This window comes from Rutidosis leptorrhynchoides, chromosome 1 (genome assembly GCF_046630445.1).
Source record: "Rutidosis leptorrhynchoides isolate AG116_Rl617_1_P2 chromosome 1, CSIRO_AGI_Rlap_v1, whole genome shotgun sequence".
Taxonomy (NCBI): Eukaryota; Viridiplantae; Streptophyta; class Magnoliopsida; order Asterales; family Asteraceae; genus Rutidosis; species Rutidosis leptorrhynchoides.
In genome coordinates this window covers 88,401,810-88,417,348 of record NC_092333.1, presented here as the reverse complement: position 1 = coordinate 88,417,348, position 15,539 = coordinate 88,401,810, and the positions used below count along the sequence as shown (strand labels likewise).

Genomic DNA, 15,539 nt, shown 5'->3' with positions numbered 1-15,539 from the left:
TGAAAACTTCCATGCATTCTTCTATCATGTCGTGAAAAATCGCCATCATACATCTTTGAAAGGTTACAGGGGCATTGCAAAGTCCAAATGGCATGTGTTTGTAAGCAAAAGTACCATAAGGGCACGTGAAGGTGGTTTTCTCTTGGTCCTCGGGTGCGATTGGAATTTGAAAATATCCGGAAAAACTGTCAAGAAAACAATAGTAACTATTCTCGACTAATCTTTCTAACATTTGATCAATGAAAGATAAGGGAAAGTGATCTTTTCTGGTGGCGTCATTTAATTTTCTATAATCAATACAGACACTCCATCCTGTTACAGTCCTAGTAGGAATAAGCTCATTTTTTTCATTTGTGATGACAGTCATGCCACCCTTCTTAGGTACACATTGAACTGGGATTACCCATGGACTATCAGAAATTGGATAAATTAAACTTGCATCGAGCAGTTTAATAATTTCTTTCTTAACAACATCTTGCATATTAGGATTTAGTCTTCATTGGCATTGCACATAGGTTTTATGACCTTCTTCCATAAGGATTTTATGTGTGCAATACGAAGGACTTATGCCTTTAATGTCATGAATCTTCCATGCAATAGCTGGTTTATGAGCTTTTAACACAGAAATGAGTTGAGATTTTCCATTTTCCGTAAGAGAAGACGATATTATTACAGGTAATTCAGATTCACCATGTAAATAAGCGTATTCCAAATGGTTTGGAAGTAACTTTAACTCTAATATCGCTGGTTCTTCTATCGATGATTTGTATCGATATCTGTCTTCCTCTTTTAGCATTTGAATTTCTTCTGTTGTTGGTTCGTATTCATTAGCCATGAGTGCGGGTAACATTTCAGCTTCATCAATTAGTTCAGTCCCTTCTCCTAAAAAATATTCTCCTGTTCCTTGTAATTCTGGAAATTCTTCTAACAAATCTGCATGTGAATCTATAGGTTAAATATAATATCATGTATCATCTGCAGATTGCGGTTGTTGCATGGCTCTATCAACAGAAAAGGTAACACTCTCGTCCTCTATACTTAGGGTCAGTTTCTTACCGAACACGTCTATTATTGCTTTAGCCGTGTTTAAGAATGGTCTTCCTAATATGAGAGGAACTCGAGAATCTTCTTCCATGTCCAAAATAACAAAATCTACTAGAAATACTAAAGTACCAACTTTAACTAGCATGTTCTCCATTATCCCTCTAGGATATTTTACTGATCGATCGGCTAGTTGTATGCTTATTCGTGTTGGTTTTAATTCTCCAAGGTCTAGTTTAGCGTATAGTGAATACGGCATTAAATTTATACTAGCACCTAAGTCTGCCAATGCTTCTATTGAACTAAGACTACTCAGAAAACATGGAATTGTGAAACTTCCTGGGTCTGAGAGTTTTTCTGGTAGTTTATTCAACAGTACTGCAGAACAATTAGCATTCATAGTAACAGCCGAGAGTTCTTCCATTTTCTTTCTATTTGTGATTAGATCTTTCAGGAATTTAGCATATCTTGGCATTCCTGAAATCACATCAATGAAAGGAAGGTTTACATTTATTTTTTTAAACATATCCAAGAATTTGGATTGCTCGGCTTCAAGTCTTTCTTTTCTCATTTTACTTGGGTAAGGAAGTGGTAGTTGGTATGGTTTAACATAAGGTTTAGCTTTAACTGTGTTATCTTCATTAACCTTTTCAACTACCGATTCTGGTTCCTTTTCTTGCTCAGGCTGTGATGTCTGTGTAGTAAGAATAGAGTCATCAGAAATTTCAGGTATTTCAGGTGGTTTAAGTGTAATACCACTTCTCGTGGTAATGGCTTTAGCTGTTTCATTTTGGGGGTTAGCATTTGTATCACTAGGTAGACTCCCCGGTTTTCTTTCACCTATTAACCTTGCTAGGTTGCTTACTTCTTATTCCAGATTTTGGATAGAAGCTTGTTGATTTCTAAATGCTTGGCCATTTTGTTCATTCGTTTGTTTCTGAGATGTGAAAAACTGCGTTTGAGATTCAACTAGCTTTGATATCATGTCTTCTAAATTTGGCTTTTTATCATCGGTTTGTGGTGGTTTATTTGGAAAAATAGGTCTTTGCTGATTGTAGGTATTGTTAGATACTTGTTGATTGCTAGGACCTTATTGGTTGTTGTATGGAACATTTCAGTTATAATTCTGGTTTTGATTGTAGATTGGTCTTGGCGGTTGATAATTATTCTGATAATTATTTCCAGGCCTTTGGTTCATGTATGAAACATTCTCTCTTTGTTCCATTGTTTGTTTAATACTGAGACAATCTTTTGTCAAATGTGGTCCTCCACACTGCTCACAACTAATTCATGTTGCGTGAATATCCTTAGTCATCTTTTTCATTCGTCTTTCGAAAGCATCTAACTTTGCGGAAATGGAATCAAAGTCATGGCTAGAATGAGCTCTAGCTGCTTTAGATGATCTAACAATGTCTTTTTCTTGATGCCACTCATGTGAGTGGGAGGCTGTGTTATCAATAATTTTGTAAGCTTCAGTTGCGGTTTTCTTCATAATGGAACCACCAGCTGCTATATAGATGTCTTTGCGTCTAGTAATGTCGCATCCTTGATAGAATATTTGAACTGTTTGATAAGTGTCTAAACCATGTTGAGGACATCCTCTCAATAACTTTCCAAATCTTGTCCATGCCTCATATAGAGTTTCATTTGGCTTTTGTGTGAACGTAACTATTTCTCCTTGAAGTCTCACGGCTTTAGATGCCGGAAAGAATTGTTTAAGAAATTTTTCAACTAAAACATCCCATGTATCAATCGCCCCTTCAGGTAGCGATTCTAACCAATCTTTGGCTTCTCCCTTTAAAGTCCAGGGAAATAACATGAGATATATCTGTTCATCCTCAACTTCTCTGATTTTGAATAGAGTACAGATCCTATTAAAGGTACGAAGATGTTCATTTGGATCTTCCTTTGGCGCAACACTAAATTGGCATTGATTTGTTACCATGTGTAGGATTTGTTCTTTGATTTTATAATCTAGTGCATTAATGTCTGGTTGAGTAATTGCGTGACCTTGGCCAGTGCGTTTAGCCCTCATTCGGTCTTCCATACTTAGAGGTTCCAGATTTTCCATGATTGAAATTGTTGAATCTGAATTACTAGAGGATTCTGACTTAATGGTCTCTTCCTCGACAATCTCTGGATGAGTGATTTGTGATTCAGGAGGAATGATTAGTGGTTCAGGATCTTTGAATTGTCCCTAAATATCCTCCAGATTCTCAATTGTGAGGTCGGGTTTAAAAAATGGATTATCGGAAATTTGAATCAGAGTACTTGGTAGACTAGATGACGATTCTAAAGAAAAATCAACGGCGACAATGTTGGCTAGATGTCTTGATCGAGTTACAGGTGGTGAACGTATGAAAGGTGGTGAACGTTTTCCTCGGTGCATTCACTGAATATCCTGTTAGTTAAAAAAGATAAAAATTATATAAGCTATCAAATTAATAGACTTTTCTGATTTTGTCCACGTTTCGAATAGCCAATAGATGCAGTAGGTAGCCAGAACCCTTTAAATCGGAAGCCCACAACTCGCCACTAACAAATCCAACTATTACTACGAATCAGAAAATTTTGGATGTCTATTAATTTAACCACTTAAAATAATTTTTCGTCGAAATTTTGAAAAAAAAAATCTATGTCCTAAAAACTAGAGCGTCAAGAAATAAGAAAGAAAAGGAATGAGTAGAAAAACGTCGAAAAATAAAAGGTCGAAAAATAATCGTCGAAAAACAAACAGTCGAAAAATAAAAAAAAGAAAATAAAGCGTCGAAACTTAAAAGTCTAAACATTAAATATTAAAAGATGCGTCTAAAGGTATTAAAGCTTAAAAGGAATTCTATATCCAAAACGGCAATAACTTAATAGGCACTAAAATCTATTAAATACTAAAGCGATAAGCGACGTCGTAAATTTCTAAAGCGTCTAAATCTTAATCTAAAGAAAAAGCACTTAAGGGATTTTACGACAAAGTCTAAAAATCTAGAGCTACTATGGCAAAATACTAAGTTTAAAACTAGTTACGAACGAAAAAAAATACAAATTACGAATTAAACGATAAAAATATACAATTTATAACTAGAATGATAAAAATACAAATTTTATAAAAAATATTATATTTATATTATTATTTTATAAAAGTAGTAATTTATATAATTAATAATAATTTTAAAACTTAATATTACTAAATATAAATTAAAACTAAACTTAAAAACTATATAATTAATTAAAACCCTAATTAGGTTAATAATAATAATAATAATTAATTTAAAAACCCTAATGTAATTATGGCGTACCAGGTTTCAGCTGTCAGAACCTCTCATGCAGTCGCATGAGTGTAGTGCACCTTAGCCATGCGATTGTTGGGCTGCTACAGTACCAGGCCCGATTCAGTTTTAATTATTTTATTTTTTTTAGACACTTAAAAATATATACATAAATATTTTTATGTTTTTATATTTTTGTAATTTTAACACTTATTACTAAAACAAAATATTTTTACAAAATAAGAAATATTATATTTTTACAAAAATATTTTAAAAACTAAATTTTTTTTATAGCGTTTCGCTTTCTTCCCCGGCAGCGGCGCCAAAAATACTTGATGTTATGCGAGGTGTATACGAAATAGTTATATTTTTACTACGAAATACTATTAAATACGATACAGTTTTACACAAGTTATTTATTTATTTATAGAGTGGATATACCTAAACATTGCTACAACACTATAAGCAGTGTACTTAATCGTACAGTAGTGTAGTTTTTAATAAGTCCGGTTCGTTCCACAGGGAGCTAGCCAAGTTTAACGCTATATTTTTAAAAACTATATATATATATATATATATATATATATATATATATATATATATATATATATATATATATATATATATAAGTAGTATTATTATTATTATAAAAATGGGGTTTTACCGTTTAATGACCGGTTTGTCGATTTTATGTATTAAGTCGCAATTAAAACCTAATGTAAAATATTAAATATACAAATGACTTAATTTAAAGCGTAAATTAAATAACGATAATAAAAGTGCGATAATTTAATGTGCTATAAATAAAATGACGATAAATAAAATTGCGATAATTAAAAAGTACGATAATTAAAAGTGCGATAAGATATAAAATAAAGGAATTATGCTTATTTAAACTTCCGTAATCATGATGTTCGACGTGTTGATTTTAATTTATTACCATGGGTTAATTGTCCTTTGTCCTGGATTATTCGATATGTCCATACGGTTTTGTCCATAATAGTCCATCGGTCATAATTATAAAGTGCGAGGATCTTCGTCAAATTAACCTTATATCCGAAGTTAAATATTCCAACTAATTGGGGATTCGAACTTTAACAAGGTCTTAATACTTTGTTTAATGAATACACCAGGTTATCGATTAATCCAAGGTTTTACTACTTTATTAACAATTACACCAATTACCCTTGAATGTAATCCACCCCTATTTTAATGAGTCCATTAACTATTAATCAATTCCCGTGTCCAGTAAAATGAACAATTATTCGTATTTATAGATATCCCGCCCACCGTACCCGATTAAGCGTGTGTTGTGTAGTGACCCGAACTTTTCCATGTTTATATATATTAATTGAGATTGATATTTACATGATTAAATGTTTCCAACATGTTAAGCAATCAAACTTGTTAAGACTTGATTAATTGAAATATGTTTCATATAGACAATTGACCACCCAAGTTGACCGGTGATTCACGAACGTTAAAAATTGTAAAAACTATATGATGACATATATATATGGATATATATATAGTTAACATGATACTATGATAAGTAAACATATCATTAAGTATATTAACAATGAACTACATATGTAAAAACAAGACTACTAACTTAATGATTTTTAAACGAGACATATATGTAACGATTATCGTTGTAAAGACATTTAATGTATATATATATATCATATTAAGAGATATTCATACATGATAATATCATGATAATATAATAATTTAAAATCTCATTTGATATTATAAACATTGGGTTAACAACATTTAACAAGATCGTTAACTTAAAGGTTTCAAAACAACACTTACATGTAATGACTAACGATGACTTAACGACTCAGTTAAAATGTATATACATGTAGTGTTTTAATATGTATTTATACACTTTTGAAAGACTTCAATACACTTATCAAAATACTTCTACTTAACAAAAATGCTTACAATTACATCCTCGTTCAGTTTCATCAACAATTCTACTCGTATGCACCCGTATTCGTACTCGTACAATACACAACTTTTAGATGTATGTACTATTGGTATATACACTCCAATGATCAGCTCTTAGCAGCCCATGTGAGTCACCTAACACATGTGGGAACCATCATTTGGCAACTAGCATGAAATATCTCATAAAATTACAAAAATATGAGTAATCATTCATGACTTATTTACATGAAAACAAAATTACATATCCTTTATATCTAATCCATACACCAACGACCAAAAACACCTACAAACACTTTCATTCTTCAATTTTCTTTATCTAATTGATCTCTCTCAAGTTCTATCTTCAAGTTCTAAGTGTTCTTCATATATTCTACAAGTTCTAGTTACATAAAATCAAGAATACTTTCAAGTTTGCTAGCTCACTTCCAATCTTGTAAGGTGATCATCCAACCTCAAGAAATCTTTGTTTCTTACAGTAGGTTATCATTCTAATACAAGGTAATAATCATATTCAAACTTTGGTTCAATTTCTATAACTATAACAATCTTATTTCAAGTGATGATCTTACTTGAACTTGTTTTCGTGTCATGATTCTGCTTCAAGAACTTCGAGCCATCCAAGGATCCGTTGAAGCTAGATCCATTTTTCTATTTTCCAGTAGGTTTATCCAAGGAACTTAAGGTAGTAATGATGTTCATAACATCATTCGATTCATACATATAAAGCTATCTTATTCGAAGGTTTAAACTTGTAATCACTAGAACATAGTTTAGTTAATTCTAAACTTGTTCGCAAACAAAAGTTAATCCTTCTAACTTGACTTTTAAAATCAACTAAACACATGTTCTATATCTATATGATATGCTAACTTAATGATTTAAAACCTGGAGACACGAAAAACACCGTAAAACCGGATTTACGCCGTCGTAGTAACACCGCGGGCTGTTTTGGGTTAGTTAATTAAAAACTATGATAAACTTTGATTTAAAAGTTGTTATTCTGGGAAAATGATTTTTATTATGAACATGAAACTATATCCAAAAATTATGGTTAAACTCAAAGTGGAAGTATGTTTTCTAAAATGGTCATCTAGACGTCGTTCTTTCGACTGAAATGACTACCTTTACAAAAATGACTTGTAACTTATTTTTCCGACTACAAACCTATACTTTTTCTCTTTAGATTCATAAAATATAGTTCAATATGAAACCATAGCAATTTGATTCACTCAAAACGGATTTAAAATGAAGAAGTTATGGGTAAAACAAGATTGGATAATTTTTCTCATTTTAGCTACGTGAAAATTGGTAACAAATCTATTCCAACCATAACTTAATCAACTTGTATTGTATATTATGTAATCTTGAGATACCATAGACACGTATACAATGTTTCGACCTATCATGTCGACACATCTATATATATTTCGGAACAACCATAGACACTCTATATGTGAATGTTGGAGTTAGCTATACAGGGTTGAGGTTGATTCCAAAATATATATAGTTTGAGTTGTGATCAATACTGAGATACGTATACACTGGGTCGTGGATTGATTCAAGATAATATTTATCGATTTATTTCTGTACATCTAACTGTGGACAACTAGTTGTAGGTTACTAACGAGGACAGCTGACTTAATAAACTTAAAACATCAAAATATATTAAAAGTGTTGTAAATATATTTTGAACATACTTTGATATATATGTATATATTGTTATAGGTTCGTGAATCAACCAGTGGCCAAGTCTTACTTTCCGACGAAGTAAAAATCTGTGAAAGTGAGTTATAGTCCCACTTTTAAAATCTAATATTTTTGGGATGAGAATACATGCAGGTTTTATAAATGATTTACAAAATAGACACAAGTACGTGAAACTACATTCTATGGTTGAATTATCGAAATCGAATATGCCCCTTTTTATTAAGTCTGGTAATCTAAGAATTAGGGAACAGACACCCTAATTGATGCGAATCCTAAAGATAGATCTATTGGGCCTAACAAACCCCATCCAAAGTACCGGATGCTTTAGTACTTCGAAATTTATATCATATCCGAAGGGTGTCCCGGAATGATGGGGATATTCTTATATATATGCATCTTGTTAATGTCGGTTACCAGGTGTTCACCATATGAATGATTTTTATCTCTATGTATGGGATGTGTATTGAAATATGAAATCTTGTGGTCTATTATTATGATTTGATATATATAGGTTAAACCTATAACTCACCAACATTTTTGTTGACGTTTTAAGCATGTTTATTCTCAGGTGATTATTAAGAGCTTCCGCTGTCGCATACTTAAATAAGGACGAGATTTGGAGTCCATGCTTGTATGATATTGTGTAAAAACTGCATTCAAGAAACTTATTTTGTTGTAACATATTTGTATTGTAAACCATTATGTAATGGTCGTGTGTAAACAGGATATTTTAGATTATCATTATTTGATAATCTACGTAAAGCTTTTTAAACCTTTATTGATGAAATAAAGGTTATGGTTTGTTTTAAAATGAATGCAGTCTTTGAAAAACGTCTCATATAGAGGTCAAAACCTCGCAACGAAATCAATTAATATGTAACGTTTTTAATCAATAAGAACGGGACATTTCAGTTGGTATCAGAGCGTTGGTCTTAGAGAACCAGAATTTTGCATTAGTGTGTCTTATCGAGTTTGTTAGGATGCATTAGTGAGTCTGGACTTCGACCGTGTTTACTTGAAAAATGATTGCTTAACAAATTTTGTTGGAAACTATATATTTTTAACATGTGAATATTATGTGATATACTAATCTCTTAACGCGTTTGATATTATGTGATAGATGTCTACCTCTAAAACAAGTCCCATTGACTCGCCTAATAATAATGAAGAGTCAAATGTAAATTGGAATGATTCGTGGACTGATTCACAAGTTCCCGAAGAGGAACCGGAAGAAGAGTCGGAACCGGAAGAAGAATCGGAACCGGAAGAAGAATCGGAACCGGATGAAGAAATAGAACCGGTGGGGGAAATAATAAAACGGTTAAGTAAAAGAAAATCCTCAACCAACCGACCAAGGTTAATTATGGTCAATGGTGTTTTCGCCAAGGAAGCAAAATATTGGGAGGATTACCAATTCTTCGATGAATCGGATTTCGACGAGAATTCCGATGATATTATAGAAATTACCCCAACTGAATTTAAACAGGCAAAAGAAAATAATAAAGGAAAGGGCATAAAAATAGAGAAATCTAATTCCAACCCCGATGAACTTTATATGTATCGTCAACCCCCGAAGTCCTTAAGTTGTAACAATGACCCGGGAACCTCTAAACCACCAGGTTTTTCTAAACCAATGTGGATAACGACGGCTCGTATTAGGGGAACATCATATATCCCTAGAAACTTGGCAAAACGAACCAAAACCGAAGAAGAAGAAACAAGCGAGTCGGAATAAGATAGTTGTATTCGTGTGGTGTAATATAAGTAATATAGTGTGCTTATGCTTTATGATATATGTAAAAATTGCTTGTATTAATAAGTAATTTTTTTATGAATCTAACTCTTGTCTATTTTACAGTATAAAAACACAAAATGGATAGACAACCCAATATTTTAAGAGACCTACCCGGAGACATGATTGATGAAATCTTGTCTAGAGTCGGTCAGAATTCTTCGGTACAACTATTTAAGGCGAGATCAGTTTGTAAGACATTCGAAGAACGTTCCAAGAATGCCTTGGTTTATAAAAGGCTTTCGTTCGAAAGATGGGGGATATCACATTGGGAAATCCATAAGTTACGATGTGTTTACTTTGACGCATATATTGCGGGGAACCCAAATGCTATTTTACGCAATGGGTTAAGAAATTATTTTGACTCAATATATCCGAATATTGGACTTCGTGATTTAGAAAAAGCGGCTAACATGCAACATAAAGAAGCATGTTATGCTTACGGATTAGTAATGTTCGCTTCTCACCAAAGTGAGAACAAGAACATCGGGCTACAACTATTAAACAAAACGTTCCCACAAGTGACGGAGTCGGTAGTTGGAGTAAGAAATGAGGTTTTTAGATTGTTACGGGACTGTTGGACATTACGTAACCCTCGTCCCTTTGACGACGTTACAACACGCTGTCTTATCAACGGCCATAACGGTTATGTTCCACAAGACCAAGGATGGGAAATAATCCTAGTAAAACCAGAATGCATGACTTGTTTCTGGACGTATGAATTACGTGTCTTTATTGCCTTTGCTGAACGACTTGTGTACTAGCTAGAATTATCTTCACAACTATCTTGTATCAAAGTTATTGTGTGCTATATTTCATGCTTTATGTAAAATAAGCGGTATTGTAAGTTTGTAAAATATTGTATAAAAGTTTGAACGCGAAATATTATTATAATCAGTTTTTCATATAGAATTGTAGTAGTTGAATTGTATATTAGCTACTAAGTATGAACTTAACGGGTAGGTACTACCAGAATTTAAACTTATAAAATGCTAATATGAAGAAAAAGCTTTTATAAATGAGTTCATATTATGCTACGAAATACTATTAACTACTCTTAATATTCTGTATGATTAACTTGTTCCATTTGACTATTTTGAAGGAAATGGCACCGACTACTCGACACACCGTGAATATGAATGAAGAGGAATTCCGTACTTTTCTAGCTTCAAACATAGCCGCAGTACAGGCTGCGCTACATACCAACAATAACCTTGGATCTAGCAGTACAGGAAATCGTGTAGGATGCACCTACAAAGAATTCACTGCCTGCAAACCTTTGGAATTTGATGGAACCGAAGGACCGATCGGATTGAAACGGTGGACCGAGAAGGTCGAATCGGTGTTTGCCATAAGTAAGTGTACTGAATAGGAAAAAGTAAAGTACGCTACACATACCTTCACAGGTTCTGCGTTAACATGGTGGAATACCTATCCAGAGCAAGTGGGACAAGACGATGCGTACGCACTACCGTGGTCAGCATTCAAGCACTTGATGAACGAGAAGTACCGTCCCAGAACCGAGGTCAATAAGCTCAAGACAGAACTTAGAGGGTTACGAACCCAAGGATTTGATATTACCACGTACTAAAGACGATTCACAGAATTGTGCCTATTGTGTCCGGGAGCATTCGAAGATGAGGAAGAGAAGATCGACGCGTTTGTGAAAGGATTACCGGAAAGAATCCAAGAAGATATAAGTTCACACGAGCCCGCCTCCATACAACAGGCATGTAGAATGGCTCACAAACTAGTGAACCAGATTGAAGAAAGAATTAAAGAACAGACTGCTGAAGAGGCCAATGTGAAGCAAGTCAAAAGAAAGTGGGAGGAAAACGGTGATAAGAATCACCAATACAACAACAACAGCAATTACAACAATAATCGCAACAATTATCCCAACAATCGCAACATCAATCGCAACTACAACAAACGCCCCAACAACAACAACAACAACAACAACAACAACAACAACAACAACAACAACAACTACAACAATCATCCCAACAACAATAATAACCGCAACAACAACAACAACAACAACAACAATCAGAAGCAGCTATGCCAAAGGTGTGAAAAGTATCACTCGGGGTTCTGCACCAAATTTTGCAACAAGTGTAAAAGAAATGGTCATAGCGCGGCGAAGTGTGAGGTCTACGGACCAGGGGTTAATAGAACGAAAGGAACAAATGGTGTCGGAACGAGTAATGGCGGAGCAAGTAGTGTCGGAGCAAGTTATGCTAATGTAGTTTGTTATAAATGTGGAAAACCGGGCCACATTATTAGAAAATGCCCGAACCAGGAGAACACGAATGGACAAGGCCGCGGAAGAGTTTTCAATATTAATGCGGCAGAGGCACAGGAAGACCCGGAGCTTGTTACGGGTACGTTTCTTATTGACAATAAATCTGCTTACGTTTTATTTGATTCGGGTGCGGATAGAAGCTATATGAGTAGAGATTTTTGTGCTAAATTAAGTTGTCCATTGACGCCTTTGGATAGTAAATTTTTATTCGAATTAGCAAATGGTAAATTAATTTCAGCAGATAATATATGTCGGAATCGAGAAATTAAACTGGTTAGCGAAACATTTAAGATTGACTTGATACCAGTAGAGTTAGGGAGTTTTGATGTGATAATCGGTATGGACTGGTTGAAAGAAGTGAAAGCAGAGATCGTTTATTACAAAAATGCAATTCGCATTATACGAGAACAAGGAAAACCCTTAATGGTGTACGGAGAAAAGGGAAACACGAAGCTACATCTTATTAGTAATTTGAAGGCACAAAAACTAATAAGAAAAGGTTGCTATGCTGTTCTAGCACACGTCGAGAAAGTACAAACTGAAGAAAAGAGCATCAATGATGTTCCCGTCGCAAAAGAATTTCCCGATGTATTTCCGAAAGAATTACCGGGATTACCCCCACATCGATCCGTTGAATTTCAAATAGATCTTGTACCAGGAGCTGCACCAATAGCTCGTGCTCCTTACAGACTCGCACCCAGCGAGATGAAAGAACTGCAAAGCCAATTACAAGAACTTTTAGAGCGTGGTTTCATTCGACCAAGCACATCACCGTGGGGAGCTCCTGTTTTGTTTGTCAAGAAGAAAGATGGTACATTCAGGTTATGTATCGACTACCGAGAGTTGAACAAACTTACCATCAAGAACCGCTACCCATTACCGAGAATCGACGACTTATTTGATCAACTACAAGGCTCGTCTGTTTATTCAAAGATTGACTTACGTTCCGGGTATCATCAAATGCGGGTGAAAGAAGATGATATTCCAAAGACTGCTTTCAGAACACGTTACGGTCGTTACGAGTTTATGGTCATGCCATTTGGTTTAACTAATGCTCCAGCTGTGTTCATGGACCTTATGAACCGAGTGTGTGGACCATACCTTGACAAGTTTGTCATTGTTTTCATTGATGACATACTTATTTACTCAAAGAATGACCAAGAACATGGTGAACATTTGAGAAAGGTGTTAGAAGTATTGAGGAAGGAAGAATTGTACGCTAAGTTTTCAAAGTGTGCATTTTGGTTGGAAGAAGTTCAATTCCTCGGTCACATAGTGAACAAAGAAGGTATTAAGGTGGATCCGGCAAAGATAGAAACTGTTGAAAAGTGGGAAACCCCGAAAACTCCGAAACACATACGCCAGTTTTTAGGACTAGCTGGTTACTACAGAAGGTTCATCCAAGACTTTTCCAGAATAGCAAAACCCTTGACTGCATTAACGCATAAAGGGAAGAAATTTGAATGGAATGATGAACAAGAGAAAGCATTTCAGTTATTGAAGAAAAAGCTAACTACGGCACCTATATTGTCATTGCCTGAAGGGAATGATGATTTTGTGATTTATTGTGACGCATCAAAGCAAGGTCTCGGTTGTGTATTAATGCAACGAACGAAGGTGATTGCTTATGCGTCTAGACAATTGAAGATTCACGAACAAAATTATACGACGCATGATTTGGAATTAGGCGCGGTTGTTTTTGCATTAAAGACTTGGAGGCACTACTTATATGGGGTCAAAAGTATTATATATACCGACCACAAAAGTCTTCAACACATTTTTAATCAGAAACAACTGAATATGAGGCAGCGTAGGTGGATTGAATTATTGAATGATTACGACTTTGAGATTCGTTACCACCCGGGGAAGGCAAATGTGGTAGCCGATGCCTTGAGCAGGAAGGACAGAGAACCCATTCGAGTAAAATCTATGAATATAATGATTCATAATAACCTTACTACTCAAATAAAGGAGGCGCAACAAGGAGTTTTAAAAGAGGGAAATTTAAAGGATGAAATACCCAAAGGATCGGAGAAGCATCTTAATATTCGGGAAGACGGAACCCGTTATAGGGTTGAAAGGATTTGGGTACCAAAATTTGGAGATATGAGAGAAATGGTACTTAGAGAAGCTCATAAAACCAGATACTCAATACATCCTGGAACGGAGAAGATGTACAAGGATCTCAAGAAACATTTTTGGTGGCCGGGTATGAAAGCCGATGTTGCTAAATACGTAGGAGAATGTTTGACGTGTACTAAGGTCAAAGCTGAGCATCAGAAACCATCAGGTCTACTTCAACAACCCGAAATTCCGGAATGGAAATGGGAAAACATTACCATGGATTTCATCACTAAATTGCCAAGGACTGCAAGTGGTTTTGATACTATTTGGGTAATAGTTGATCGTCTCACCAAATCAGCACACTTCCTACCAATAAGAGAAGATGACAAGATGGATAAGTTTGCACGACTGTATTTGAAGGAAGTCGTCTCCAGACATGGAATACCAATCTCTATTATCTCTGATAGGGATGGCAGATTTATTTCAAGATTTTGGCAGACATTACAGCAAGCATTAGGAACTCGTCTAGACATGAGTACTGCCTATCATCCACAAACTGATGGGCAGAGCGAAAGGACGATACAAACGCTTGAAGACATGCTACGAGCATGTGTTATTGATTTCGGAAACAGTTGGGATCGACATCTACCGTTAGCAGAATTTTCCTACAACAACAGCTACCATTCAAGCATTGAGATGGCGCCGTTTGAAGCACTTTATGGTAGAAAGTGCAGGTCTCCGATTTGTTGGAGTGAAGTGGGGGATAGACAGATTACGGGTCCGGAGATTATACAAGAAACTACCGAGAAGATCATCCAAATTCAACAACGGTTGAAAACCGCCCAAAGTCGACAAAAGAGCTACGCTGACATTAAAAGAAAAGATATAGAATTTGAAATTGGAGAGATGGTCATGCTTAAAGTTGCACCTTGGAAAGGCGTTGTTCGATTTGGTAAACGAGGGAAATTAAATCCAAGGTATATTGGACCATTCAAGATTATTGATCGTGTCGGACCAGTAGCTTACCGACTTGAGTTACCTCAACAACTCGCGGCTGTACATAACACTTTCCACGTCTCGAATTTGAAGAAATGTTTTGCTAAAGAAGATCTCACTATTCCATTAGATGAAATCCAAATCAACGAAAAACTTCAATTCATCGAAGAAACCGTCGAAATAATGGATCGTGAGGTTAAAAGACTTAAGCAAAACAAGATACCAATTGTTAAGGTTCGATGGAATGCTCGTAGAGGACCCGAGTTCACCTGGGAGCGTGAAGATCAGATGAAGAAGAAATACCCGCATCTATTTCCAGAAGATTCGTCAACACCTTCAACAGCTTAAAATTTCGGGACGAAATTTATTTAACGGGTAGGTACTGTAGTGACCCGAACTTTTCCATGTTTATATATAT

At 35.0% G+C, this 15,539-nt stretch overlaps 1 non-coding gene across 1 annotated transcript; it reads left to right on the top strand.

The window, feature by feature from the left end:
• The first annotated feature begins 2,621 nt into the window (after window positions 1-2,621).
• Window positions 2,622-2,728, top strand: LOC139887342 (small nucleolar RNA R71). Its single transcript, XR_011773177.1, has one exon. It is a non-coding gene; the product is annotated as a small nucleolar RNA R71 (small nucleolar RNA).
• Window positions 2,729-15,539: the final 12,811 nt, after the last annotated feature.